The sequence below is a fragment of the Schistocerca nitens genome, chromosome 8 (genome assembly GCF_023898315.1).
Source record: "Schistocerca nitens isolate TAMUIC-IGC-003100 chromosome 8, iqSchNite1.1, whole genome shotgun sequence".
NCBI lineage: Eukaryota > Metazoa > Arthropoda > Insecta > Orthoptera > Acrididae > Schistocerca > Schistocerca nitens.
In genome coordinates this window covers 134,608,612-134,636,371 of record NC_064621.1, presented here as the reverse complement: position 1 = coordinate 134,636,371, position 27,760 = coordinate 134,608,612, and the positions used below count along the sequence as shown (strand labels likewise).

At 44.5% G+C, this 27,760-nt stretch overlaps 1 protein-coding gene across 3 annotated transcripts in view; it reads left to right on the top strand.

Moving 5' to 3' along the window:
• The window catches only part of LOC126198890 (semaphorin-2A-like), a 1,278,287-nt gene that overhangs the window by 280,129 nt on the left and 970,398 nt on the right, over nucleotides 1-27,760 (top strand). For 2 of the 3 annotated variants that reach the window (XM_049935505.1, XM_049935503.1), the window contains exon 2: nucleotides 9,347-9,384. The exons of the other annotated variant lie outside the window; for it this stretch is intronic. The gene's annotated coding sequence lies outside the window, so the exon portion shown is untranslated. The remainder of the gene's footprint in view (nucleotides 1-9,346; nucleotides 9,385-27,760) is intronic. 3 annotated transcript variants of the gene reach the window in all.

Genomic DNA, 27,760 nt, shown 5'->3' with positions numbered 1-27,760 from the left:
AGGCTTTATGGTTTCAGCACCACATTTTCATGTTACGGAAATTAGCATTACTGATGAGTAGGTTCGTAATTCCTGCTCGCCCTGAATTCCCAGTTTATGGAACTCTCTTCATGTTTTTTTTGGTGCTGACAGTGTTGGCCAGTGCCACGCTCAGTTCTTCAGTGACTTTTGCAGCTACCGTCCTCCTATTTTCATTACAATCCCCTTCAGTGACCCCCTGTCACGATCACTAAACACAAACATTGCCTGCGGTGTAATTTAGCGGATGAAGTATTCCCCCTTTCCCTGTAGCCGCTATAAATCTTCGACGTGGTGCCTCTTCAGCTCGCTTGGTTATGAAAGCACCCACGACACTTGTTGTTGTGGTCTTCAGCCCTGAGACTGGTTTGATGCAGCTCTCCATGCTATTCTATCCTGTGCAAGCTTCTTCATCTCCCAGTACGTACTGCAGCCTACATCCTTCTGAATCTGCTTAGTGTATTCACCTCTTGGTCTCCCTCTACGATTTTTACCCTCCACGTTGCCCTCCAATAATAATTTGGTGATCCCCTGATGCCTCAGAACATGTCCTACCAACCGATCCCTTCTTCTAGTCAAATTGTGCCACAAACTCCTCCCCAATCCTATTCAGTACCTCCTCATTAGTTATGTGATCTACCCATCTAATCTTCAGCATTCTTCTGTAGCACCACATTTCGAAAGCTTCTATTCTCTTCTTGTCCAAACTATTTATCGTCCATGTTTCACTTCCATACATGGCTACACTCCATACAAATACTTTCAGAAACGACTTCCTGACACTTAAATCTATACTCGATGTTAACAAATTTCTCTTCTTCAGAGCTCTTTCCTATCACGACTGACACTTGCCTCTTAATGAGAACATTAGGCTTGTCTAGCATCTGCCTTTATGTTCAATCATGCATTTCTTGCAGTGTTTCCATTTTTTTATTTTATTTATTTATTTATTTATTTATTTTTTTTTTTTGCTCAATCCCTGCAGCTACCAGGGAAACAGCAAAAAATTACAGCTCCTAACCACTTTCGAAATCCTTAGTATTAATACTGCCTTATTCTCGATAAATTACTTAAAATGTTGGAACTAACGTACGTGAAAGTATAAACTACCTTATGGAGGGTTTTATGAGCCCCCGACCCTCCCCTTGGTTTCGCATGTGTAAGAAACACGGTGTCGAGTTCAAAAGTGCACATCGCCGATTTTTTTATTAAGACAAAATATCTGTTTTGCGTAATCAGGTACGAACATTTATACGGAAGTTTATCGTATGTGTCAGTACTTTTTGAAACTGTCTAACGGCTACCTACCCGACGTGTTTGTCTGTTTGCTAGGAATTTGGATGTTTCACCAGCGGTGTGTACGCAACGTTGCAGTGTTGCTTTCTATTTCGACATTTTTCAGCCCTGTTGACGCATGTCATTCGCGGAACATGCTGACATTCTTCTTCGAGATATCACATTTCGTGACAACGTAACTTGCTTGTTCGTTTCTATCGCAATCTTTCTGAGTCTGCTTACTCCCTAAGTCCATTGGTCCCCCTCTGAAATTTTCAGCCTCCGAAATTCGCTCCAGTACCACATTGACGATTCTCTGATGCCTCAGGGCGTATTCTATCAACCAGTCATTTCTTCCTATGATTAGACGTGTCTAAAGCAACTTTGAAAAGATCTACAGAGCTACTTTGGCGATAAACGAAAAAATGTTTTTCATTGAGATATATTGTGATAGGTCTGATGCTGTTCCTTGTACGGACAACTTTCACCCCCATACGTATGTATTGTTAGGGGTATAGGTGCCGATACTGTGGTAATTGGTACCTTAATATCTATCCACTTCAACGTGATAGTTGTTTTCTTTCTGTATATAATTCTCCCCGCAAACACAACACATAATTTACTGCCTGATATTTTCTGCGTGGTCGTAACTATGACACGAAATGGACAACGCCCGTCAGTAAACACAATCTCTTTTGCCTCCACGCCTCCATCTCCAGTGGCAATAATTATTGGTAACCAAATAAAATAAATAATGTTGTAACGTTGTTCAGTACACTGTCGTCGGTCATCAATAGAAATATCTGCACTTACCCTCCTAAGACCCTGCATGTACAGGGTGGTCCATTGATAGTGCCCAGGCCAAATATCTCACGAAATAAGCATCAAACGAAAAAACTACAAAGAACGAAACTTGTCTAGCTTGAAGGGGGAAACCAGATGGCGCTACGGTTGGCCCGCTAGATGGCGCTGCCATAGTTCAAACGGATATCAACTGCGTTTTTTAAAATAGGAACCCCAATTTTTATTACATATCCGTGTAGTACGTAAATAAATATAAATTTTTTAGCTGGACCACTTTTTTCGCTTTTTGATAGATGGCGCTGTAATAGTCACAAACATATGGCTCACAATTTTAGACAAACAGTTGGTAACAGGTAGGTTTCTTAAATTAAAATACAGAACGTAGGTACGTTTGAACATCTTATTTCGGTTGTTCCAATGTGATACATGTACCTTTGTGAACTTATCATTTCTGAGAACGCAAGCTGTTACAGCGTGACTGCCTGTAAATACCACATTAATGCAATAAATACTCAAAACTATGTGCGTCAACCTCAGTGCATTTGGCAATACGTGTAACGACATTCCTCTCAACAGCGAGTATTTCACCTTCCATAATGTTCGCACATGCATTGACAATGCGCTGACGCATGTTGTCAGGCGTTGTCGGTGGATCACGATAGCAAATATCCTTCAACTTTCCGCACAGAAAGAAATCCGGGGACGTCAGATCCGGTGAACGTGCGGGCCATGGTATGGTGCTTCGACGACCAATACACCTGTCATCAATATGCTATTCAATACCGCTTCAACCGCACGCGAGCTATGTGCCGGACATCCATCATGTTGGAAGCACATCGCCATTCTGTCAAGCAGTGAAACATCTTGTAGTAACATCGATAGAACATTACGTAGGAAATCGGCATACATTGCACCATTTAGATTGCCATCGATAAAATGGGGGCCAATTATCCTTTCTCCCATAATACCGCACCATACATTAACCCGCCTAGGTCGCTGATGTTCCACTTGTCGCAGCCATCGTGGATTTTCCGTTGCCCAATAGTGCATATTATGCCGGTTTACGTTACCGCTGTTGGTGAATGACGCTTCGCCGCTAAACAGAACGCGTGCAAAAAATCTGTCATCGTCCTGTAATTTCTCTTGTCCCCAGTGACAGAACTGTACACGACGTTCAAAGTCGTCGCCATGCAATTCCTGGTGCATATAAATATGGTACGCGTGCAGACGATGTTGATGTAGCATTCTCAACACCTACTTTTTTGAGATTCTCGATTCTCGCGCAATTTGTCTGCTACTGATGTGCGGATTAGCCGCGACAGCAGCTAAAACACCTATTTGGGCATCATCATTTGTTGCAGGTCGTGGTTGACGTTTCACATATGGCTGAACACTTCCTGTTTCCTTAAATAACGCAACTATCCGGCGAACGGTCTGGACACTTGGATGATGTCGTCCAGGATACCGAGCAGCATACATAGCACACGCCTGTTGGGCATTTTGATGACAATAGCCATACATTAACCCGATATCGACTTTTTCCGCAATTGGCAAACGGTCCATTTTAACACGGGTAATGTATCACGAAGCAAATACCGTCCGCACTGGCGGAATTTTACGTGATACCACGTAGTTAAACGTTTGTGACTATTACAGCGCCATCTATCACAAAGCGAAAAAAGTGGTCCAACTAAAACATTCATATTTCTTTACGTACTACACGATTATGTAATAAAAAAATGGGGGTTCCTATTTCAAAAATACGCAGTTGATATCCGTTTGACCTATGGCAACGCCATCTAGCGGGCCAACCATAGCGCCATCTGGTTTCCCCCTTCAAGCTAGACAAGTTTCGTTCTTTGTAGTTTTTTTCGTTTGACGCTTATTTCGTGAGGTATTTGGCCCGGTCTCTATCAATGGACCACCCTGTATAAGATAACTCTGATCATAACTAAAGCCATCCGGAGTGGCCGTGCGGTTCAAGGCGCTACAGTCTGGAGCCGAGTGACCGCTAGGGTCGCAGGTTCGAATCCTGCCTCGGGCATGGATGTGTGTGATGTCCTTAGGTCAGTTAGGTTTAATTAGTTCTAAGTTCTAGGCGACTGATGACCTCAGAAGTTAAGTCGCATAGTGCTCAGAGCCATTTGATTTTTGAACCATAACTAAAATTAAGAACAGATTTTTGACATACTTAGATATGCTATGGAGAAATTCACTGTGCGTGAATTTCAGATTTTTTTTACGTTGATTTTCTAGCAGATAGAGACTTCAAAGCGATTTTCTATTGCCGTAGAGAGTGGAGTGCTGTGGTGGCTTCCTGCAGGCAGTGCGTGTCGCGATACGTCCCAACATTGGACACTAAACGTCAGACGCAACTACTTTAAATCGGACTATAGTGCTGGTACAGCTACAGGGATAGCGCGTGCGACGGAAACTGTGGCGGACGCGCTGTTTTACTGTTGCACACGGTGTGGGCGGCGACTGTACCGCGATCACTGTGCATCACTCATTTGTTTGCCGCTGCAGCGGTAGCCGGAAGGGGGCCAGATTGCGCTGCCAGCGTCAGAGCCGGAGCGCACGCACACTGACACAGCCGCTGTAGCCGGCGGGCAGGCGTCCTCACGCACGTGTACGCACGGCCACACGCAGGACGCTCTGGCAGAGAGAGGCCGGCCGGTGACTCATCTGTTGCGAACGGATGTGCAGAATGAAGTGCTGCGGCCGGTCCCGCTCGATATTGCTCGAAATTGCTCATTACTGACGGAGGCGATTCTCTTGTGGGTCCCCTGCGGTTCGATTTTGCAGCCGCAGCTACCGGTCTGTGGGTGACCTACTGCACATCAGCACAGCTCTCCCACCTGCTAGGTCGTTTTGTTACGAAGCTATTCTGTTTTCCGATTCCAGTACGCGTTCAGATAACCGATTTCGACCTTCTCAAACAGCCAGACGCAAATCTTTGTGCTAAACTGGACGAAAGTTCGTAAAGTTAATTGATGGCTTTCAAAAAACGGTCTTCACATACGCCGGCCCCTGTGGCCGAGCGGTTCTAGCCGCTTCAGTCCAGAACCGCGCTGCTGCTACGGTCGCAGGTTCGAATCCTGCCTCGGGCATGGATGTGTGTGATGTCCTTAGGTTAGTTAGGTTTAAGTAGTTCTAAGTCTAGGGGACTGATGACCTCAGATTATTATAAGTCGCATAGTGCTTAGAGCCATTTGAACCATTTTCTTCACATACACTTGCATAATCGTAGGACTACTAGGCTCCTAGCCGCGGCTTCGCCAGAGCACGCGTCTGTCAGTATATTGTTCACATCTCCCACTCAACTCTTTCTCCATCTCCTCCCCCTCTCCTCTCTGTCCCTCTCCTCAGCCCTTCTTCCTGAACACCTCCTCCTACCCCACTGTATCTGTCCTTCTCTAACCTCTCCATCTCCCCTCTCTTTGTACTTCTCCTCCATCTCTATCTGACCATCCTCTCCTCTCTCCTCTCTCTGTCCATCTCCTTCTCTCCCCACTCTCTCAGTCCATCTCGACATTTCCAAATGCACCTCCCCCTCTCCTCTCTCTGCACATCACCTCCACCCCTTCTCTGTCCGTCTCCTCTGTCCATCTTCTCCTCCCCCTCTCCCTGCTTGTGAAGTTAACGTGAGAAGATTAGGGTCGCCACCGACTCTAACCATACAACTAATCAAAGGTTTGGCCGAGTCGGAAAATAAATTAATCTGATCACAGACCAAAAACTCATAAAAATACGCACGTCGTGATATCGCTTACAGAGGATGCGACGTAATTAATAGTATTGCCCGCGCACTGTTCACGACAATCAAACATTTAAAATAAAATAGAACATGCATGAACACTGCATAAGATCAGCTCGCAGCAACACACCTGAAAATAAGACTTAATCTAAAGCACTTGTTTTAAAATAAAAAAAGGAAACTAATCACTGGACCTGTGCGTAAGGAAACGCGTTGTATGTGCTAACGGGAAAGCTATGAGGTGAGTGGCTTAGGTGCAAAAACGTAACCTCGGAACACAAGAGAAAATTGTGGATAAAATCATTTATTCCTAGGACATTAAAGAAAAGCATCGATACATTCACCGTTATAATCTACTCCTAAAATCATTGGTGTGAATCATTCATACCACTGCTGTTGCCTGATCGCAATAACTCGTAAAGCGGTACACGTTTCGCAGTATACCCGCGTGCCCACGTGGTTTGTGGAGATGCACTTCGTAGGTATCGTGTCCAAGTTGCAACAATATCACATCACACAATCATGAGCGGTTAAAGATCTTTAAAACAAGCATGAGACCGGACAGTTAGTGATGGCGGTAGCCCAACAAAACTTTAATGTTCAACCACGTGGTCGGCTCCCCACGGACGAAAGATACATTAAGCAATGAAAATTTACGAGAAGGCAAAGCTATTAATATTTAGAAAAATGAAAGCTTATACAGGCACAGCTGAAGGCAAACAGACATTCATACAGAAGCTAGTGCTCACTTCTTATCGACACCTTTGTGTGGCGCTCTTCCGGTGGATCCAAGTCTGCTATAGAGATTTACTTAGTGAAACATCTGCCAAAGTTTTTCATTCCTTGCTGCGACAAGGCAAAGCAATCTTTCAGAGTTGAAAAGCGAGACCAAAAGCTAACAGCTCTCCCCTCGCCAAGTAACAACGCGCCACGCGTTCAGTCTAACTCACCCTTCTTCGACTGGAGCACAGCTGTGGACGCCTCCCGTACCGGCGGCAGACTGCCTCCCGCTTCTTCTCCAGCCTCTTCCACGCTCCGCGTGACCCGGAAAACCCAAAGATGCCATTTCCGCCACCAACCTAACGCAGGTGGATTTCTCACAAGTAGCGAAAACCTCTTTACCTACTTGACCACTTCGAGAGTTGGCTATTCTGTACACTCCTGCTGAATCTGTACGACTATCGCAGACTTTCTACAGCAGACTATGCCACCGTCTAGCAACGTGACACACAACCACATTCATTCAATTACGCCACTATGATAATTATGAGAAAAGAGAAACAAGGAAGGAAAGAGAAATACTAGTGAAAATGGGCTACCGGACTAATGAAAGGTGGCCACAGGGCCCTTTCACTGGTACCGTGCGTTCCTGATGGCATTCGATTCAGTTGCATACTGTCGTTTAGTGAATAAATTACGAGCGTACCGAGTATCGCACCAAATTTGCGACTGAACACAATACTTCACTTCAGATAGGACAAGTAATTTCAGGAGTACCCCAAGGGACTGTTATGAAGCCTTTGCTACGTAAAATTTATATTAATGATCTAGTAGATCACTTTCGGAGTGCGTTTATTCGCGGGCGATGCTGTTTTCTACAGGAAAATTGCAACGTCATAAGATTGTAGCGTAATGCAGGAAAACGTGCAGAGCATCGACGATTGATACAGAGAATAGCAGTTGACCCTCAGCGTAAAAAAAAATGCAACGTATAGAGCATACACAGGCGAAGAAATCCAGTATGTGCGTTTATGCTATTGGCGACAAATCACTGGGAACTGTAACTACCTTAAAACATCTAGAAGTAACCATCCGGAGCGACCTTAAGTGGAACGACCCTGTAAAACAAATAGCAGGAAAAAGGTATGCCAAACTGAGATTCATTGGGAGTATCTAGAGCAAATATAATTCATCAACGGAAGAAGTAACTTACAAAACACTCATTAAACACTCATTCGACCGATTCTTTGGCATTGTTCATCAGTTTGAGTCCCTCACCAGGTTGAATTGATAGAAGAGAGAAGAAGCTACAACAAAGAGCGGTACGTTTCGTCACGGGATCGTTTCGAAGGTTAATCAGTCGCTGTCGTATCCAGATATAAAAATTTATTGATTGGTTTATTTATTCATTTATGTAATCTGCTCGGTTGGTTCAAATGGCTCTGAGCACTATGGGACTCAACTGCTGAGGTCATAAGTCCCCTAGAACTTAGAACTACTTAAACCTAACCAACCTAAGGACAACACACACATCCATGCCCGAAGGCCCGCCGCGGTGGTCGTGCGGTTCTAGGCGCTCCAGTCCGGAGCCGCGCTGCTGCTACGGTCGCAGGTTCGAATCCTGCCTCGGGCATGGATGTTTGTGATGTCCTTAGGTTAGTTAGGTTTAAGTAGTTCTAAGTTTAGGGGACTGATGACCTTAGCTGTTAAGTCCCATAGTGCTTAGAGCCATTTGAACCATTTGAACCATGCCCGAAGCAGGATTCGAACCTGCGACCGTAGCGGTCGCGCGGTTCCAGACTGAAGCGCCAGAACCGCTCGGCCACCAGCGGCTGGCAATCTGCTCGGATTAGGGCCATAACGCCCTTGCTTACATCGGTCCAGCGTTTCACACATGCAGTAACTTTCTTATATCACAGATACCTAAGAAATTACAGTTCATAAAACATTAACCTGTTCTTTCAACTTGACTCCCTCGTTACTGCACCGAACTGATACGGCACTCTATAGTTCTGTACTTAACGCTGTACGAAGCGGTTCAATTCAAAACTCGAGTATAGGTAGGAACGTTTCGTGTACCCACCTCGTAATCTTCGTGTTTTATGCCAGACACAAATTGCACTTAAATTTAATAGACGTGCAGATACATTTAAAATTTATTGCAAGTATGAGTGAAACCATGACAAGTCAATTTCTTTGCCAAACGATTTAGCACCGCTGCCATTAATAACAGTATATTTTGTCGCCGCACTGAATCGTACATTAAATTCTAAACGAATTCCTAGCTGAAACTTCTTGAAATAATAAAACGGTGTATCGGACCGGCACTCGAAACCGAAACCTTGTTCTTAACAGCTAAGCTACGCAGCTACGACACACGACCCACCCTGACATCACTTCGGCCAGCACCTCTTCCCTACTTACCGAAGTCCACGAAGCTCTCCCTCGCATCTCGCTGGACGAGCACTCCTGCAAATACGGATACCGCGAAGAATTCGTGTTTACTCTCAGGTGTATAAGGTTTAGAGATTGTCGACTGAAAAGGAAACTGTTTCGAAGATCACACCAGTCTCTTTATTTTTGTTAATTTTGTGCCTTACTGCCCTAGCGTGCTCTGTTTTAAATTTTCATGTGTCCCCTGCTGAGCAGCGTTTTATTCTACATTTACACTGACTAAGAAGCATGATGATGATGATGATACTTCAAATATTAACTGTATTAGAGCGCTTATGGCTAACACTGAGTTTAACATTTTTTTTTCCTTCCTTACAGATCGCCGTACGACGTTAATTACATCTCACCCAGCCGGCGTAAGTATGAGTTCTTTTCATGGAAAACTGAATATGCACGTAGAAGCATACAGCTGATAGACACTTCACATTCCCGAGAGCACTTTACACCATCACTGTTGAATGGGTCGCTTCAAATGAAGAGATCACTTGTTGTTCAACAAATTATATTTGTCCATCTTCAAAATGTGATACAGAATGTCTTTATGCAAAGTATAGCGTCACTTACATACGTCCTCGCGATTTTCTATGACGTTCTGAAGAATGGGCTACGCCTGAAACGCGTCAGATATTATTTCCTCAACAACAAGTGACCTGTTCATTTCAGGCGACCCGTTCAGCAGTGATAAAAGAAGTGTTCTCGGTTTTAATTAGGGTCACAGGCCTCCTACGCGAGCTGACAGATGACCAGACACGTCTAACATGCGGCGAAAAGTTTCTTACAGAGTAGGACACGTGATGATAAAATTAGACTAGAGCTCATGCAGAAATACACAGTCATTCTTTCAGCCTTTCATCATTGTATGAACGTAAATGTTAATTTTTTTATATAAAACAGAACGTGTTCCCTGAAAACAGAAATACAGGGTGACAATTATTGAACTATAAGAAAAAAAGTAAATTAATTACAAACTACGGCGTGCACACACTTTATTCAACATGTAAACGTCACTACAGATATTCGGATTTAGGTTATGACATGTTCGGAATGTAATAATTTTTTCATAATGTGGGGCCACACTTATAATATATTTCTTTAAAGTCAGTACCACCATTAGACTGTTTTTTATTTGCAGTGTTACATTTACACGATCATGATTTCGGCTTTGAAGTGCCATTATCAAGTGCTTTCTGAGAGCATATTAGACAATAACTGTGAAATACATAACAAGTGATATAACCATAAGAATCCATATTTGTAATGCTCACTTACAGTGGTATACAGTCCCTAAGATGGCATACTGTCGTGTTTAAAATACACTATTAGACACATTGTCTAAGGGTAGCAGTAGTGTTTTTTGCCTTTGACAATGTGTCTAATAGTGTATTTCAAATATGACAGTACGCTATCTAAGGCACTGTATAACATTGTAAGTAAGCATTATAAATATGGATTGTTATGGTTATATCACTTGTTATGCCGCGCGGGATTAGCCGAGCGGTCTCGGGCGCTGCAGTCATGGACTATGCGGCTGATCCCGGCGGAGGTTCGAGTCCTCGCTGGGGCATGGATGTGTGTATTTGTCCTTAGGATAATTTAGGTTAAGTAGTGTGTAAGCTTAGGGACTGATGACCTTAGCAGTTAAGTCCCATAAGATTTCACGAACATTTCAACATCACTTGTTATGTATTTCACTGTTATTGTGTAATATGCTGTCAGAAAACACTTGATAATGGCACTTTAAAGCCGAAATCATGATCGTGTAAATGTAACACTGCAAATAAAAAACAGTCTAATGGCGGTACTGACTTCAAAGAACTATTCGATATGCCTACCATTATTGGCGATGATGCGGCGCCGACGAATAGCGAAGTTCTGCATAACACGCTGAAGTTTCGGAACATCGTTGCTGTCGATGACCTCCTGAATGACTGTTTTGAGCTCAGCGTGGTTTTGGGGTTATTGCTGTACACCTTGTCTTTAGTACAGCCTCACGAAATGCCGGCCGCGGTGGACTCGCGGTTCTAGGCGCGCAGTCCGGAACCGTGCGACTGCTACGGTCGCAGGTTCGTATCCTGCCTCGGGCATGGATGTTTGTGATGTCCTTAGGTTAGTTAGGTTTAAGTAGTTCTAAGTTCTAGGGGACTAATGACCACAGCAGTTGAATCCCATACTGCTCAGAGCCATTTGAACCATTTGAACAGCCTCACGAAAACAAGTCGTATGTGTTCAGATCCGGAGAATATCGCAGCCAATCGAGGACTATAAGAGGCCTCTGGGTACCCCAGAGCCAGAATACGGTCCCCAAAATGATCCTTCAGAACATCACTCTCCTGCTTCGATGGGGTCGAGCTCCGTCTTGCATGAACCACATCTTGTTGAAATCAGGATCACTTTGGATAATGGGATGAAATTATCCGCCAAAAACTTCACGTACCGTTAGGTAGTCATCATGCCATCAAGGAATATCGTTCCGATTATTCCCTGACTGGACACTGAACACACACAGCCACCCGTTGATAGTGAAGAGACTTCTGGATCGCGAAATGCGGATTCTCAGTCCCCCAAATGCGTCAATTTTGCTTATTGAGGAACCATCCAAATGAAAGTGGGCTTCGTCGCTAAACCAAACCGTACTAATTCCTATCATGTCCCGAGGACAACCGAAAGTTAGAACGTCCTAACACAAACCGTTCAGAAGTTATGACGATTTTATTTCATATAGTTCGATTATTTCCGCCCCGTATGTTTCTAGTGTAAACTTCTCTCAGGCCGGCCAGCATTGGAAACTCCCGTGGTAGAGTTTCCAACTACGTAAGCACTTTCGTTATTTTTACATAAATTTTATGCAGTAAATTAGCAGTCCAGTGCAGCAAGTTGAAACGTCCCCTTCGAAAAATTATGAATGACTGTCCTGGTAAACGTTTACGTTATTTGATTTTCAAACAGCTGAGCAATACTGAACGTACTCAGACGCTTCTCTCTTTACTTGTTCTGACACACAATATTTTTAGCGCAACGCAATCTGACTTTCAATAATCCCTACAAAAGAATGGCCCTGACTAACAATAACCTACACCTTTCATGAATCACTTACCTCACAAAAATCTTCGTTACTCGAACTACTGCAATACAGCGAGCGCCAAAACTATCGTCTAAATAAAAGATTCTAACTACTGAAGGCACTAACTACTGAAAGGCATGAAAGATTTTGATAGAGAACAAACAATGTGTTTACCTTTATAGCGTTCAAAAGTCATTACATATATATATAATTTTGTGGCATCCAATTAAACAAATTTTCTTTTTCTGACGGACACACGTCCAAATTGTCCGCTCAAAACTGTGGCATCTCTCTCCCCACATCTACCACTGCTGGCGGCTCACCTCCAACTGCACAACGCTACGCGCTGTTCACCTCCAACTGCCCAACACTACACAAGCGAATATTCCAACAATGAGTCCACAGACTGCACACAGCGTAGTCAGCGATTTTCATACGGAGCACTAAGTGGCGTTACCAACATAAAAACCTAAACTGCCTACTTACAAAGTTACCCTGGATTGAGAATTACCAGCAGAAATTTAAATTATTACTAGTGTGTGGAAGGGAAGTGTAATAGGTCCATTACATTAATGTTACACATCAGCGATTATCGGACAGTATTAGTTGAAGTGTGGTACTTTTCGAATACCACCAGAAAATGCATCAGGGCTTTCGACTTTAGGTTCGGCTCTTTATGGCTCGTACGGTATATTTTTCTGGGGCGCCCTTGTCCGTGTCGACTTATTGGTGTTGATTAAGCTGTTTTGGCTGTCTAGTTTCAGGCATGTGCTGCAACCGGTTCTTCTTGCGTGTTGTGCTCAGCTGTTCTCGTGCGTTAACAATAAAGTTTATTGCAGTCAAGTGCTCACATGAATTCTCTGGTCGCTGATTGACGTTGTTAAACAATTTACGTGAGCGCTTGACTGTAATAAACATTATTATTCTAAGTAGTGGGTTCGCAGCTGTTCTCTGCCACTAACATGACTAATTCAGAGTGACTATTATTGAACTATATGAAAAAACGTTAATTAATTACAAACTACGGCGTGCAAACATTTTATTAACATGTAAGCGTCACTACAGATATTCGGATTTAGGTTATGACATTCGATTAGTGTGCCATCATTGACGATGATGTGTCGCAGACCAGTAGTGAAATTCTGCGTGACCCGCTGAAGTGTCGAAACATCGATGCTGCCGATGACCTCCTGAATGACTGTGAGAGGTGGCATGAGCCCCCTCTCATATTTCTATCTTACGATTCTCCTCTCTAGTTGCATGCGGTGGAGGGTTGCTTTTCCTTAACACGCGTACTTCCCACGCAGCGTCTCTCGTCACCCGGGTGGGCCGGTGACAGGCGGGCTCGGTGGAACTGGAGAGAGTTAAGCCGACGTGTGTGAGGCAGTCGAGTGAATGCTTTTCAGACGCCGACATTGTCAAGAGACACGCCCGCTGGGGTGTGAAGTAGCGGCTGGGCTAGAGGTTCCGTTACTTCAGAGAAACTTTGCGAAAACACTTTCTGGCGGGCTACCAGCGAGGCGTGGGAATGACTTGTGTACCCACGCAGTTGTGGCGGGAAAATTCCCGCACTTTCTGCAAAATCAGCACAGAAATTGGCGCCAAGAATCTCCATTGGTGGAATGGTAGTGCTCCGGCAATGGAGTGGAATTTCCGCCGGTTTTCGAGTTGCTGATTGGAACGTAACCACGGCCACTGTCGTGGGGGCGGGAATGTTCGGTGTTCGGCCTGTACGGGTGCTCTGAGTAGTCGGCAGTCGCCTTTCGGTCGAGGACGTCGAAGCAGCCAGCCCTCGCCTGCGGTACGCCAGATCGTGTTCTGGGAGATAAGAAGACTGTTGGTAATGTACGTCCGCAGCACCGGCAGATAGGGATTTTTCCTAGGTGATAATCAGAGCTCAGCAGAGCGCGCCTGTTCATCCTTTTCTAACTGTGTTCAGTTTCGAGTAACAGCAATTACTATTGGGTTAGCTGTGTGTCTCTCTTGAGATTTGAGTGGAAAGGAATTGGCTCCACATACCACTGCGTCTTAAACCTCAGGATCTAAGTTAGGGACAACTTCACCTTTATAGTGTTTGTATGAATCTCCAATTTTAGCCAATTTGATGATTTATAAATTTCCTGTGTTTCTTTTACTATTCTGTGTTTAAGCTTAATAAATCATATTGTTATTTTGAACAGAACTTTCATTCTGTTAATCGATAGAGCAACCCTATCATTCCTCACTATGCTAATGAAACCTTTGTTTATTTAACTTATGTATCAAATTAAATTATTGCAGGTGCCAAACTCTCTTCTACTCCACTAGCAGGGTTGATTAGAGTCAGTTCGCGTATTTTTTTTTTTATCCTTGTGCAACAGCAAAAGGCGGAGTTAGAATAGGGGGGGCTTAGAGCATGATTTACACATGTGGATTCTAGTAGAATTTAGTGATAAATACACTACTAGCCCCGGCACCTCGCATAATATGGCGACCCTTGGCCTCGGATCTTTCCTGTGAATCTCTGATAAACAAACAGGATTCTTAGTAGGAACATTCAATTTTTTTCTCTCTATTTTTTTTAATGATTAATACCCAAGTTTTTTTTGGTAGTTCCGCGTTTAGTTTTAAGTAGCGGCGCATGACTACAGTTTTGTTTTCAGTGTATATATTTTTTGTTCATTGTTTTTTTGTGTTTCGCTGATGTGGTGTCTGTACCGCATCGCACTTTGTCGGATTTGTGTGCGGTTTCTGTACCACATCAAATTGTGTTTGTGATTACAGCGTTGGAACAGCGTTGTTGAAATTTTATGTTTATGTGTAAAAAATATATGGAGTAGATTAATTTTATTGTGCATTTTAGATGAATTTGTTTTTATGAATGATAACGAGAAGTAAGGCACGACTATTATCGGGCGAAGCTAAAACAAAAGAGGATAGCATAATGGATAAGGGGCAGTTTACTGACGGGAATAGGTTCGGAGATGAGATGGGCACATTTTTAGCAGGACAGGACGCCAGGGGCATTGATGAGGAAGGTGATTTGGACGCGATCTCAGAGCAGCGTTGCGGCCGTGATTATGATAGTGAAGTAGAGGATGAAACAGAGACAGGCACACAGGTCGAGACGGTAGCAGAAGTTTATAGTCAAACGAACGAGTGCAGACAGAAGCCAGCTCGGTCACGTCAGAGCTCTAGCGCCCAGGTGTCCAGAGTTACATCGCCCATGTTTGAAGAGGATCAAGAAGATGACGTAAACCCAATACTGAGCTTCCTACGATCAATGAAAGAAGAAGAGGAGAAACAACGTAAGAAGGAGAAGGAAGAAGCTGACGAACAGCGTAAGAGGGAGAAGGAAGAAGAGGAGAAACAACGTAAGAAGGAGAAGGAAGAAGCTGACGAACAGCGTAAGAAGGAGAAGGAAGAAGAGGAGAAACAACGTAAGAAGGAGAAGGAAGAAGCTGACGAACAGCGTAAGAAGGACACGGAGGCAATAATTTCGCATATAGGGGAAATTCGTGGGGAATTATTAACAATAAAGAAAGAATGTGGAGAAGCAAAACAAATGTCAATGGTAGCACAAAAAGTAGCAGGCCTAGCCAAAACTGCAGCAACAGGGGCAATGAAAATCGCAAGAGTAACTCTTAAACTCGCAGGGCGCTTGCGACGTGCGACACAAGTCCACTCGAAATCCCTAGCGGCCTTAAAGACTCAAGGTAATATTGCGGTTACGAACATCACGAAACGAATGAAAGAAGTAGAGAGTCGGATAGCAAAACTAGAGCGAAATGGGCACACGAGCACTGCGCGTTCGGATACCAATGATGGAGCACACAGGATTGTGTCTCCGAGGAAAAGCCCGCCGTGCTCTAGCCCAGTGACAGCGTGCGGAACAAACAATGCACACGCAGAAACAGCGAGTAATAGCTCCAATAATTGCAGCCCACTTAGAAGAGTGAATGCTGAATGCCACTTCCACTGTGATACAGACGTAGCACATCACAGTTATCAGCAAGATAGATCAGGACACTCCGCAGACGTGCAAGTATCGGAAACGTCTGACAACACCAGTGCGAGGATCGGACAGAATTTTGATCACAATCACTTCCTGTCGATACTCAAATTCCAGAAGTTCAAAGATAATGGAGGGTCGATGCATCCGAAGAGCTGGGTGATGCAATTTACTAATTCATTACCGTCGTCATGGCCAACCCAGGCCAAATTAGAATTCATGTGTGGACACATCGAAGGCCAAGCCGCGGAAAAGATGCGGGGCGTGGCAGCGACGTGTCGGACTTATCAGGAATTTGTTGGTGCATTCCTGCGGACCTACTGGTCAAAGGAAACGCAAGACAGGATTAAAGAGGAAATAATATTTTGTCCTGAACTGGAAGTGTCCGGGCATAAGAGCGCAACCAAATTTGTTGATGACTTACTCAAGAAGAATCAGTTTTTAGATAGTCCATACAGCAACGGAGAAATTATTAAATTTTGCTTTTCGAAATTGCCAGTTAGGTATCAACAGACACTTGTCGGGAAGTGTGGATCTGACATAGATGCATTCAAGAGTCTACTGCGCGAACTCGAAGTAGTCTTCGATAAACAAGACGCAAAGGACAGGAAGAAGGCGCAAAATAACAAATACCACGGGCCAGCAAGGGAAGACGACAACAGATCGCATAATCGCACTGGTCAGTTAGGAAACCAGGGTTACCGAGATCAAGGTTACGCTATTCAAGGTTATGGAAACCAGAGACACGGAAACCAGAACGTCAGGGAACAGGGTCAATCCAGACAAGCAATCTGGGACAGGAGGAATGACGAACGGCAAAGCGACCGTAATTGGAGGGAGCGAAATCAAGGACAACAGGAGAACCAGGAGATTGAAATTAGACCTCCAAATCCTAATGCACGTCAGAGGAGGGGGAGTCTAAGAAGGGATTGACGCTAGTCCATAGGACTCCACCACTTCTCTCACATAAAGGAGTTCGTAGAATAGTAGTAGTGTAAGAAATGTACATAGTAGAATAGGCAAAGATATGAACCTTTTTTTCGGGGAACAATAATCGTTACATTAATAGATTAAGATTGCTAAAGTATTAACACGCTGCGTTGTCTTGCATAAGAATTTACTGCTGCTATCCTCTTTTTGTTTATGTTCGCGATCTCCAATGTCGATGGAGTAGGAGACACTACCTTTTCATGAGCAATGTTTTTGTCCTTTCCTATCTGGTGTCCATGTTGAGGGATAAGGATGAGTGACGAGACGTCGCACAAACGGGCGCATACAAGAACGTGCTCTTAGAAGCGTTCTGAGAGGTCGTGATACGCTCCATAGCGGCCACAACCAGTTCGTGAGACGTTCATACCAATGCTTGCAGGCACGCGTCAGTGCACTGCACGATTGTGGTATATTGCGCGATTTCGAGGGTGAATATGGGCAGTATAGTTTTTGCAGAGCTGTGCCGGTATCGTTGTCTTGCAAGTCGGGGTGAACCTGTGAGCATTTGACTCTAATGGTGCCCTAGACGAGAGAAATGAGGGCATAAAAGCCTACCATGCTAATGTGCTGGTTGGGGATTTAGCGTGCTGCTCGTTTTTGTCACAGATGAATCACCAAGGAATTGTACTTGGATATTCGTGACATACTGTGTAGCTGGCGTGTGTTGGGTGTCTGAATCCTCAACAGGAACCAGTCCTGGCTTGGTCATATTTCATTGCTTCTGGAAAGGTGTACTTCGATCGCGAAAACCGCTTCACATAGAGAAGGAAGTTGCAACTATAAATTTATTGTCGTGTATAGCCATGGCTAACCCAGTCTCTGGAGTTTCAGTGAGGCGTAATGAAAACTCGGAGGTCATGTCGTACGGCGCGCACATCACTGTCGTCAATAGCGGCGAGCAGCAAGACATCTCAGCGTAACAGGAACTATGTAAGGGTATTGTATAAGGTAAATAAAAAAATAAATAAATAAATAAATAAATATATAAAATAAAATAAATAAATAAATAAATAAAAGGGAAAGTACGATACTAGGATAAGTTAAACTGTAGGATTTAACAATAACTAGATTAATATTGTGGGGGTTTTCTACCACAAGTGTGGCGCGCGCCTGTTGAGTTGCTATTTTTCAGGTCACCAAACCACAGACCCGAGATGGAGGGACGACGGGCGAGCGAAAGTAGCGTAGTTGCATGTTCTTTATAGCACAGTAAAACTTAGACCTGCATAACAACATAATTTAATTAAAAGACGTAGAATGTAGATCGTTGGGATATGGTAGTTAATTCTTGAAGCATGTCTACTGTCGATCTATATAATTAATAGTAATATTAGTGCGGGCCCGCACATTTAGTTGTTCATCCACTACAAAGCATCAGTTATCACACACCATGTACTTACTGAGATCGGTCTCTACACGTATATCAAAATAAATTATTTCCATGTCTAGATTAGATGTTATAATGATTGCCATAGATTAATAACTATAAAAGTAAAATAAGAGTGTCTGAAATGACAGACCATCAATGTTTCATTAGGTAAATTTATTATAACATAGAAGGTCATGGGAAAAAGTTAGGCATAAGACTTTTGTAAGAATTGTACAGATGATGAGGAACGTGGCAATGCAGAGGCCAGCCAGCGCAAAAACAAGAGGTCTTCGGCTACCTGCTAGAGGGCGAGCGTCCCGTCCTACACGCTGACAGTCACCCGGCTGCCTACCTGAGGGATTACACGGGACCCTTGCCCCGCCACAAGCGAAAGTGGGGCTGGCCGTTGACCCTGACACGCGACAGCCTGCTAGCTCTCCGGACGCGGCAGCCGCTTGGAGGGATTCCCTGCGGCAGACCACGTTGTCGTGAGTACACGAAGAAGATCACATATCGTGTCAGAACCTGCGCCTCATGTGCCTCAGGACAGAAAGGGACGCTCTATACTCACCTGTTTGGGTTTTTACAACTCACTAGCATTGGCCGATCTGCATACACAAAGCAGTATCGTGCCACACTAACAAATGTATGGTCTCATGTCTTACTTCTCCTCTCTATTAGAGAGCAGTTTTTAACAATAGTCGCTCCTAGTTCGATCCTGTATGGATGACCTCACACACTTGTGGAGTCACTCCACGTGCCATCATCCCTCGTCGAACTGCAATATTGGGAAACATAAAGTTCTGTCCAGCGAGAGAAGAGACCTAGACTAGTGATGTATCCCAACGAGTAGACCTCAGAGACAATTAATCGACGTGAGGAGAGCCTATCACTGTGTCTTCCTACCATACGGCCGTGATCATATGCGTGGGTCTGACTACAATCTCAACAGCGTACTGCAGACACTCCAGAACTCCCTATTGCTGTTGCCACAACGTAGCAACTACAACCGACGTTTAGCCTTATGTGATGTCAGTACAGTGGAATCAGTGAAGTGCCACGGATATTTCTAACAATGTGATTTAGTGCCTCATTCTCAGCACAGTCGTGAACTTTGTGCAATGTGCACGCACAATTTGATGCCCCATGAACCTTGTTTTTTTTGTTTTTCTTAAATTTCTTTCTCTTATGTTGTTTCTGTAATGTATGTTATACCTTGTATGCGTTTGTGTTTTACACTGTAATTCTTATTACAGATTACTGTATTGTTCTCCACATCATGTTTTTTTTTGTATTTTGTGTTTATTGTTGTGTGTATGCTAACAGTGTGCCTGAAGTCCCCATAAACTGAAGCAGATACCACCACTGTCATTGTGAATGGACCATCAGTTCAGGGAACATTTTGTAAAGGTTATTCTTGCTGCAGGGAGACAGAATGAATCGGAGGTTGTAACTAGATTCTGAAAACTCACAAAGAGATTGTTAACTTAAATATTATCATGTGTGAGTGAGGTCAGGTTAGTTTAATGATTAAAATTGTTGTAACATCTTGGGCATTTAATTGCGGAGCACTCCAACTCTGATTGTAAAGAATAAACTGCTCCATATTTGGCTCAGATGCCCGGGCCATGTTTAGAGCGTGAATGTCTGCGTGAATCGGTGTTCGGAAGGGGCTCCCTGGGTATGGATGTGTGATGTGAGTGTTAGTGTTCCATATTAAGAAGGTGAAGTTGGCTACATCATAAATAATCCTCCCTCTATGAGTTGCATTTTTCAGTTGCAATGATCTTTTTTATAGAGTGCGGTATGTGGAGTCACTTTGTAAGATTGTTCTTGGGCGATTGACTCACTACCTTGCTCCTAAGTGAGCCAACCGCTCACCAATTACAATCTAAAATGGCGTAGGGGCAATGAGAGGTGGCATGAGCCCCCTCTCATATTTCTATCTTACGATTCTCCTCTCTAGTTGCATGCGGTGGAGGGTTGCTTTTCCTTAACACGCGTACTTCCCACGCAGCGTCTCTCGTCACCCGGGTGGGCCGGTGACAGGCGGGCTCGGTGGAACTGGAGAGAGTTAAGCCGACGTGTGTGAGGCAGTCGAGTGAATGCTTTTCAGACGCCGACATTGTCAAGAGACACGCCCGCTGGGGTGTGAAGTAGCGGCTGGGCTAGAGGTTCCGTTACTTCAGAGAAACTTTGCGAAAACACTTTCTGGCGGGCTACCAGCGAGGCGTGGGAATGACTTGTGTACCCACGCAGTTGTGGCGGGAAAATTCCCGCACTTTCTGCAAAATCAGCACAGAAATTGGCGCCAAGAATCTCCATTGGTGGAATGGTAGTGCTCCGGCAATGGAGTGGAATTTCCGCCGGTTTTCGAGTTGCTGATTGGAACGTAACCACGGCCACTGTCGTGGGGGCGGGAATGTTCGGTGTTCGGCCTGTACGGGTGCTCTGAGTAGTCGGCAGTCGCCTTTCGGTCGAGGACGTCGAAGCAGCCAGCCCTCGCCTGCGGTACGCCAGATCGTGTTCTGGGAGATAAGAAGACTGTTGGTAATGTACGTCCGCAGCACCGGCAGATAGGGATTTTTCCTAGGTGATAATCAGAGCTCAGCAGAGCGCGCCTGTTCATCCTTTTCTAACTGTGTTCAGTTTCGAGTAACAGCAATTACTATTGGGTTAGCTGTGTGTCTCTCTTGAGATTTGAGTGGAAAGGAATTGGCTCCACATACCACTGCGTCTTAAACCTCAGGATCTAAGTTAGGGACAACTTCACCTTTATAGTGTTTGTATGAATCTCCAATTTTAGCCAATTTGATGATTTATAAATTTCCTGTGTTTCTTTTACTATTCTGTGTTTAAGCTTAATAAATCATATTGTTATTTTGAACAGAACTTTCATTCTGTTAATCGATAGAGCAACCCTATCATTCCTCACTATGCTAATGAAACCTTTGTTTATTTAACTTATGTATCAAATTAAATTATTGCAGGTGCCAAACTCTCTTCTACTCCACTAGCAGGGTTGATTAGAGTCAGTTCGCGTATTTTTTTTTTTATCCTTGTGCAACAGCAAAAGTCGGAGTTAGAATAGGGGGGGCTTAGAGCATGATTTACACATGTGGATTCTAGTAGAATTTAGTGATAAATACACTACTAGCCCCGGCACCTCGCAACTGTTTTCAACTCAGCAATGGCTCTGGGTTTGGGTTATTGTTGTACGCCTTATCTTTAATATACATCCAGAAAAAGAAGTCTGAAGTGTTCAGATCCGGAGAATATGGCGGCAAGTTGATGCCCATGCCAGTGGTCTCTTGGTTCCCCAGAGCCAGAATGCGGTCCCCAAAGTGCTCCCGCAGAACGTCAGACACTCTCCAGACATTCGCAGAACCCGTTTATTCTGAATCTGGGGAACTACGACCACAACCATAGATGGAAACACAAAAGACCAAAAGACATACTTGTAAGGACATAACATCTGTGGCCAAGCATACGCAAACATAACGGCACAGGCGAGCCCCTGTTAATCAGACGCCATTACTGGATATCCAGCTGAAATACACTGCCGAATAACTGGCACCACACAGGGAAGCCGTACCGTACACTGCATGCAAACAAGCTCCACACATCCCCCACACAGTGAGATGATCTATGGCCGATCTCCCACTACTGTATAACGATCTTGATTGTTCCAGGAATGTAGCAGCAACTGGGACACATCGCCATCGCTTGTCACGGTAATGATGCATGATACCTATACTAACAAATCCAACCTTGCATGAGCTGTCGCAGCTAGTAAGCCACTACTGCTCTTACTACCCATCCCACTGTCGCAGAGTTTTTTTTTTTTTTTTCCCACGGCACGAGCCATGGCACTTTTTTTCCCTCTGCTCTTCAAATCGCTACCTTCACTCGCGTTTCGTCCACTATCTATCACCTGATGGACCGTGTTAATGCGTAGTCCTACCCAGACGCACGGACAACATCACAGCCCAGCGTCCTGTGATCCACTTACTAGATAACTAACATGTTTTACGGAGGTGACAGTAGAACTTTTGGTTTGGTCACCACGTTGGTGCGGGCGTGGAGGGGCCCCATCTCTATATAAAAAATCCTGTTTCGATGGGGTCGAGTTCCGTCTTAACCACATCTTGTCGAAATCAGGGTCACTTCGGATAATGGGGATGAAATGCCCGCCCCTTGTAGCTGAGTGGTCAGCGCGACGGCATATCATGCGTAACGGCCCGGGTTCGATTCCCGCTGGGTCGGAGATTTTCTCCGCTCAGGGACTGAGTGTTGTGTTGTCCTTCTCATCATCATTTGATCCCCATTGACAAGCCAGTCACCGAAGTGGCGACACCTCGCAAGACTTGCATCAGGCGAACGGTCTACCCTAGCCACACGGCATTTCCATTTGCATGGGGATGAAATCATTTTCCAAAATCTGCACGTGCCGTTCGGTAATCACCGTGCCATGAAGAAATATTACACCGATTATTCCGTGACTGGACATCACACAGCCACCCGTTGACGGTGAAGATACTTCTCGATTGCGATTCTCAATCCCCAAAAATGCGCCAATTTTATTGGCGAACCCATCCAAATGAAAGTGGGCTTCATCGCTGAACCTAACCAAACTAATTACCACCATGCCCGCTGCCAACCGTGCAGTTTGAACGTCGTGCGCAAACCGTTCAGAAGTTACGGCCTTTTTATTTCATATATTTGAATAATTGTCACCCTGAATGAACACGTTCTCGATTGTCACGTCTACCTCTGTGTTCGAACAACGAGGACATCGCTATCCATAATAGGAACTTCGGCCGCCACAATATGTTTCTCTCGATCAGCCTAGTTTTTCATTGCCGCACAGCAATAATATAGTACCGTAACTGCCTTGTATAGCGTTTCTGACAAAGAGAAGGTATCGGTCGATACGGTACATCGTGAGGCGCCAAGGAATCATCAATTTCGTAATGGAGGGAAGCGTGAAGGATAAAAATGGTGGAGGGAGGCAAAAGTCCGATACAGTAGGGAAGTTCAAACAGAGGTAGGTTATCGCAGTTAGGTAGAGATAAAGAGATTCGCGTAGAATAAACTAGAGTGGGAATCCCTATTAAAGCGGTTTTCTGTCTGGAAACCAGACCTTTTATTAATACGAGGGCTATCGACAAAATACATTACGTTTTGGAATTAAAAATAAATAAAGTACTGGAAATTTTTTTTATTATATCCAGATGAAAGCCACACTTAAATACTACTTTTCTACTTGCCATTTAAATTAAGGCACTTATCGTAGCGATGGACGAGCTTGGAAATTCCTTCGTCGTAAAATTCGGCCGCCTGCGCCTTCAACCACGTGGTTACCCTCTTCTTGAAGCTGTGCGTCGTCATCAAAACGCTGCATAGCCAACCATTTCTTCATTGCTGGGAATAAGTGGAAGTCGCTCGGTGCCATGTCGGGACTGTACGGCGGATGAGGAAACAACTCCCACTTAATAAGATTCGAGAACTTCACGAGTGGCATTTGCCGTGTGGGCCCGGGCGTTGTCGTGAATCAGCAAGATTTTTGAGCCCATCTTACCCCTGCGTTTGTTTTGTATTGCTCTTCTGAGGTTGTGCAGAGTTTGGCAATACATTTGAGAGTTTATTGTAGTGCCTCTTTCCAGGAAATCCACAAAAATCACACCTTTTCTGTCCCAAAAGACAGTCATTACGTGGTTGAAGGCGCAGGCGGCCGAATTTTACGACGAAGGAATTTCCAAGCTCGTCCATCGCTACGATAAGTGCCTTAATTTAAATGGCAACTATGTATAAAAGTAGTATTTAAGTGTGGCTTTCATCTGTATATAATAAAAAAATTTCCAATACTTTAATTATTTTTAATTCCAAAACGTAATGTACTTTGTGGATAGCCCTCGTATGTGTCAGACCAGTATCCACGTTCTTAATCACTCGGATATAAAATACGAGGTTCGACTTCAGCGGATCAAAATTGAGGCTAGGAGCAATCCTATCATCAAAACCGCAGCGCATCGAACGGGTAAAAGTGGTTCACTAAATATTTACATCCGGAAATTGTGGTCGTAGATGTGGGCAAGTTACCTCATGATACGGGGTCTAATTTCTTTTATGCGCGTGGACTTCGTGATATACACCGACGGAAACAAAATTCGTAGCATCAAAACATAATTAATGTAGAGTAATGAAATTTCAGGAATACATTTATCTAGGTAACATATTTAAGTGATTAACGTTGCAAGATCACAGATTAATGTAAGCGCGAGACAAGGCATTGAAAATGTGAAATGTCGGTACACTAAATGGTTCAAATGGCTCTGAGCACTATGGGACCTAACATCTTAGGTCATCAGTCCCCTAGAACTTAGAACTACTTAAACCTAACTAACCTAAGGAGATCACACACGTCCACGTCCGAGGCAGTATTCGAACCTGCGACCGTAGCAGTCGCGTGGTTACAGACTGAAGCGCCTAGAACCGCTCGGCCACATCGGCCGGCGTCGGTACACTACTAATCAGTATAACGGCCACAATGTTCCATGCAAGTATGCAAACGTGCATGCATTATGTTACACCGATACCGGATGTGAGTTTGTGGGATGGAGTTCCATTCGTGGTCGGTCAATACAGGGTCAATTAATAATGCTGGTTTTGGATGGCGTGAGAGTTGTCGACCGATGATATTACATATGTGGTCGATGCAGACAGATCTGGTGATTGAGAAGCCAAGGCAACATGTCGACACCGTGTAGAGCGTGTTGGCTTACAGCAGCGTTATGTGAGCGAGCGTTATCCTGTTGGAAAGCTCGTCCTCGAATACTGTTCATGAATGGCAGCGTAACAGATTGACGTACAGTCAATAACGCGAGATAACCACTAGAGTACTCTTGCTGTCATACGAAATCACACCCTAGACCATAACTCCAGGTGTAGGTCCGGTGTGTCTAGCACACAGACCCGTTGGTTGCAGGTCCTCAACTGGCCTACTCCTATCCAAGACCCGGCAGTCACTGGCACCGAAGCAGAAACATATTTCATGAGAAAACACAACATATATCCACCCTGCCGACCAATGAGCAGTTGATTGATACCACTGAGCCGGCCGCGGTGGCCAAGCGGTTCGAGGCGCTTCAGTTCGGAACCGCGCGACTGCTACGGTCGCAGGTTCGAATCCTGCCTCAGACATGGACGTGTGTGATCTCCCTACGTTAGTTAGGTTTAAGTAGTTCTAAGTTCTAGGGGACTGATGACCTTGAAACGTCCCCTTAGAAAAAATAATCAATTACTGTGCTGGTAAACCCCTTACGTTATTTGATTTTCAAACAGCTGAGCAAAACTGAACGTACTCAGACATTTCTCTCTTTACTTATTCTGATCATCACTAAACTGACACACAATACTTTTAGCGCAACGCAATCTGACTTCTAATAATACCTACAAAAGAATGGCCCTGACTAACAATAACCTATACCTTTCATGAATCACTTACCTCACAAAAATCTTCGTTACCCGAACCACTGCAATACAGCGAGCGTCAATACTGCCAGCTAAATAAAAGATTCTAACTACTGAAGGCACTAACTACTGATAGGCATAGTTAGCAAATGAAAGATTTTGATAAAGAACAAACAATGTATTTACCTTAATAGTGTTTAAAAGTCATAATATATGTATCAGTTCATGACATCCAGTCTTACAAATTTACTGTCTCTGGTGGAAACACGTCCAGAACACCCGCTCTCAAAACTCCGCCATCTCTCTCCCCACATCCACCACTGCTGGCGGCTCACCTCCAACTGCGCAACGCTACGCGCTGTTAACAGCCAACTGCCCAACACTACAATTGCGACTATTTCAACAATGCCCACCAGCCACAGACTGCACACAGCACAGCCAGTGATTTTCATACAGAGCGCTAGGTGACGTTACCAACATAAAAACCTAAACAGCCTACTTACAACCTCAGATGTTAAGTCCCATAGTGCTAAGATCCATTTAAACCATTTTTGATACCACCTAAGTCGCAAATGGTTTGGGGTTAGTGGAATACACGCTATAGAGTGTCTGACTCGGAACTGTCCTTGAAGTAACCGATTTGTAACAGTTCGTTATGTCACTGTAGTACCAACTGCTGTTCAAATTGCTGCTGTAGATATACGCTACTGGCCATTAAAATTGCTACACCAAGAAGAATAACAGATGATAAACGGGTATTCATTGGACAAATCTATAATACTAGAACTCACATAGCCCGCATCTCGTGGTCGTGCGGTAGCGTTCTCGCTTCCCACGCTCGGGTTCCTGGGTTCGATTCCCGGCGGGGTCAGGGATTTTCTCTGCCTCGTGATGGCTGGGTGTTGTGTGCTGTCCTTAGGTTAGTTAGGTTTAAGTAGTTCTCAGTTCTAGGGGACTGATGACCATAGATGTTAAGTCCCATAGTGCTCAGAGCCATTTTTTAGAACTCACATATGATTACATTTTCACACAATTTGGGTGCATTGATCCTGAGAGATCAGTACCCAGAACAACCACCTCTGGCCGTAATAACGGCCTTGATACGCCTGGGCATTGAGTCAAACAGAGCTTGGATGGCGTGTACAGGTACAGCTGCCCATGCAGCTTCAACACGATACCACAGTTCATCAAGAGTAGTGATTGGCGTATTGTGATGAGCCAGTTGCTTGAACCACCATTGACCAGACGTTTTCAGTTGCTGAGAGATCTGGAGAATGTGCTGGCCAGGACAGCAGTCGAACATTTTCTGTATCCAGAGAGGCCCTACAGGACCTGCAACATGCGGTCGTGCATTATACTGCTGAAATGTAGGGTTTCGCAGGGATCGAATGAACGGTAGAGCCACGGGTCGTAGCACATCTGAAATTTAACGTCCACTATTCAAAGTGCTGTCAATTCGAACAAGAGGTGACCGAGACGTGTAACCAATGGCACCCCAAACCATGACGCTGGGTGATACCCCAGTATGGTGATGACGAATACACGCTTCCAATGTGCGCTCACAGCGATGTCGCCAAACACGGATGCGACCATCATGATACTGTAAACAGAACCTGGATCCATCCGAAAAAATGACGTTTTGCCATTCGTGCACGTAGGTTCGTCGTTGAGTACACCATCGCAGGCGCTCCTGTCTGTAATGCAGCGTCAAGGGTAACCGCAGCCATGGTCTCCGAGCTGATAGTCCATGCTGCTGCAAACGTCGTCGAATTGTTCGTGCAGATGTTTGTTTTGCCGACCTCCCCATCTGTTGACTCAGGGATCGAGACGTGGCTGCACGATCCGTTA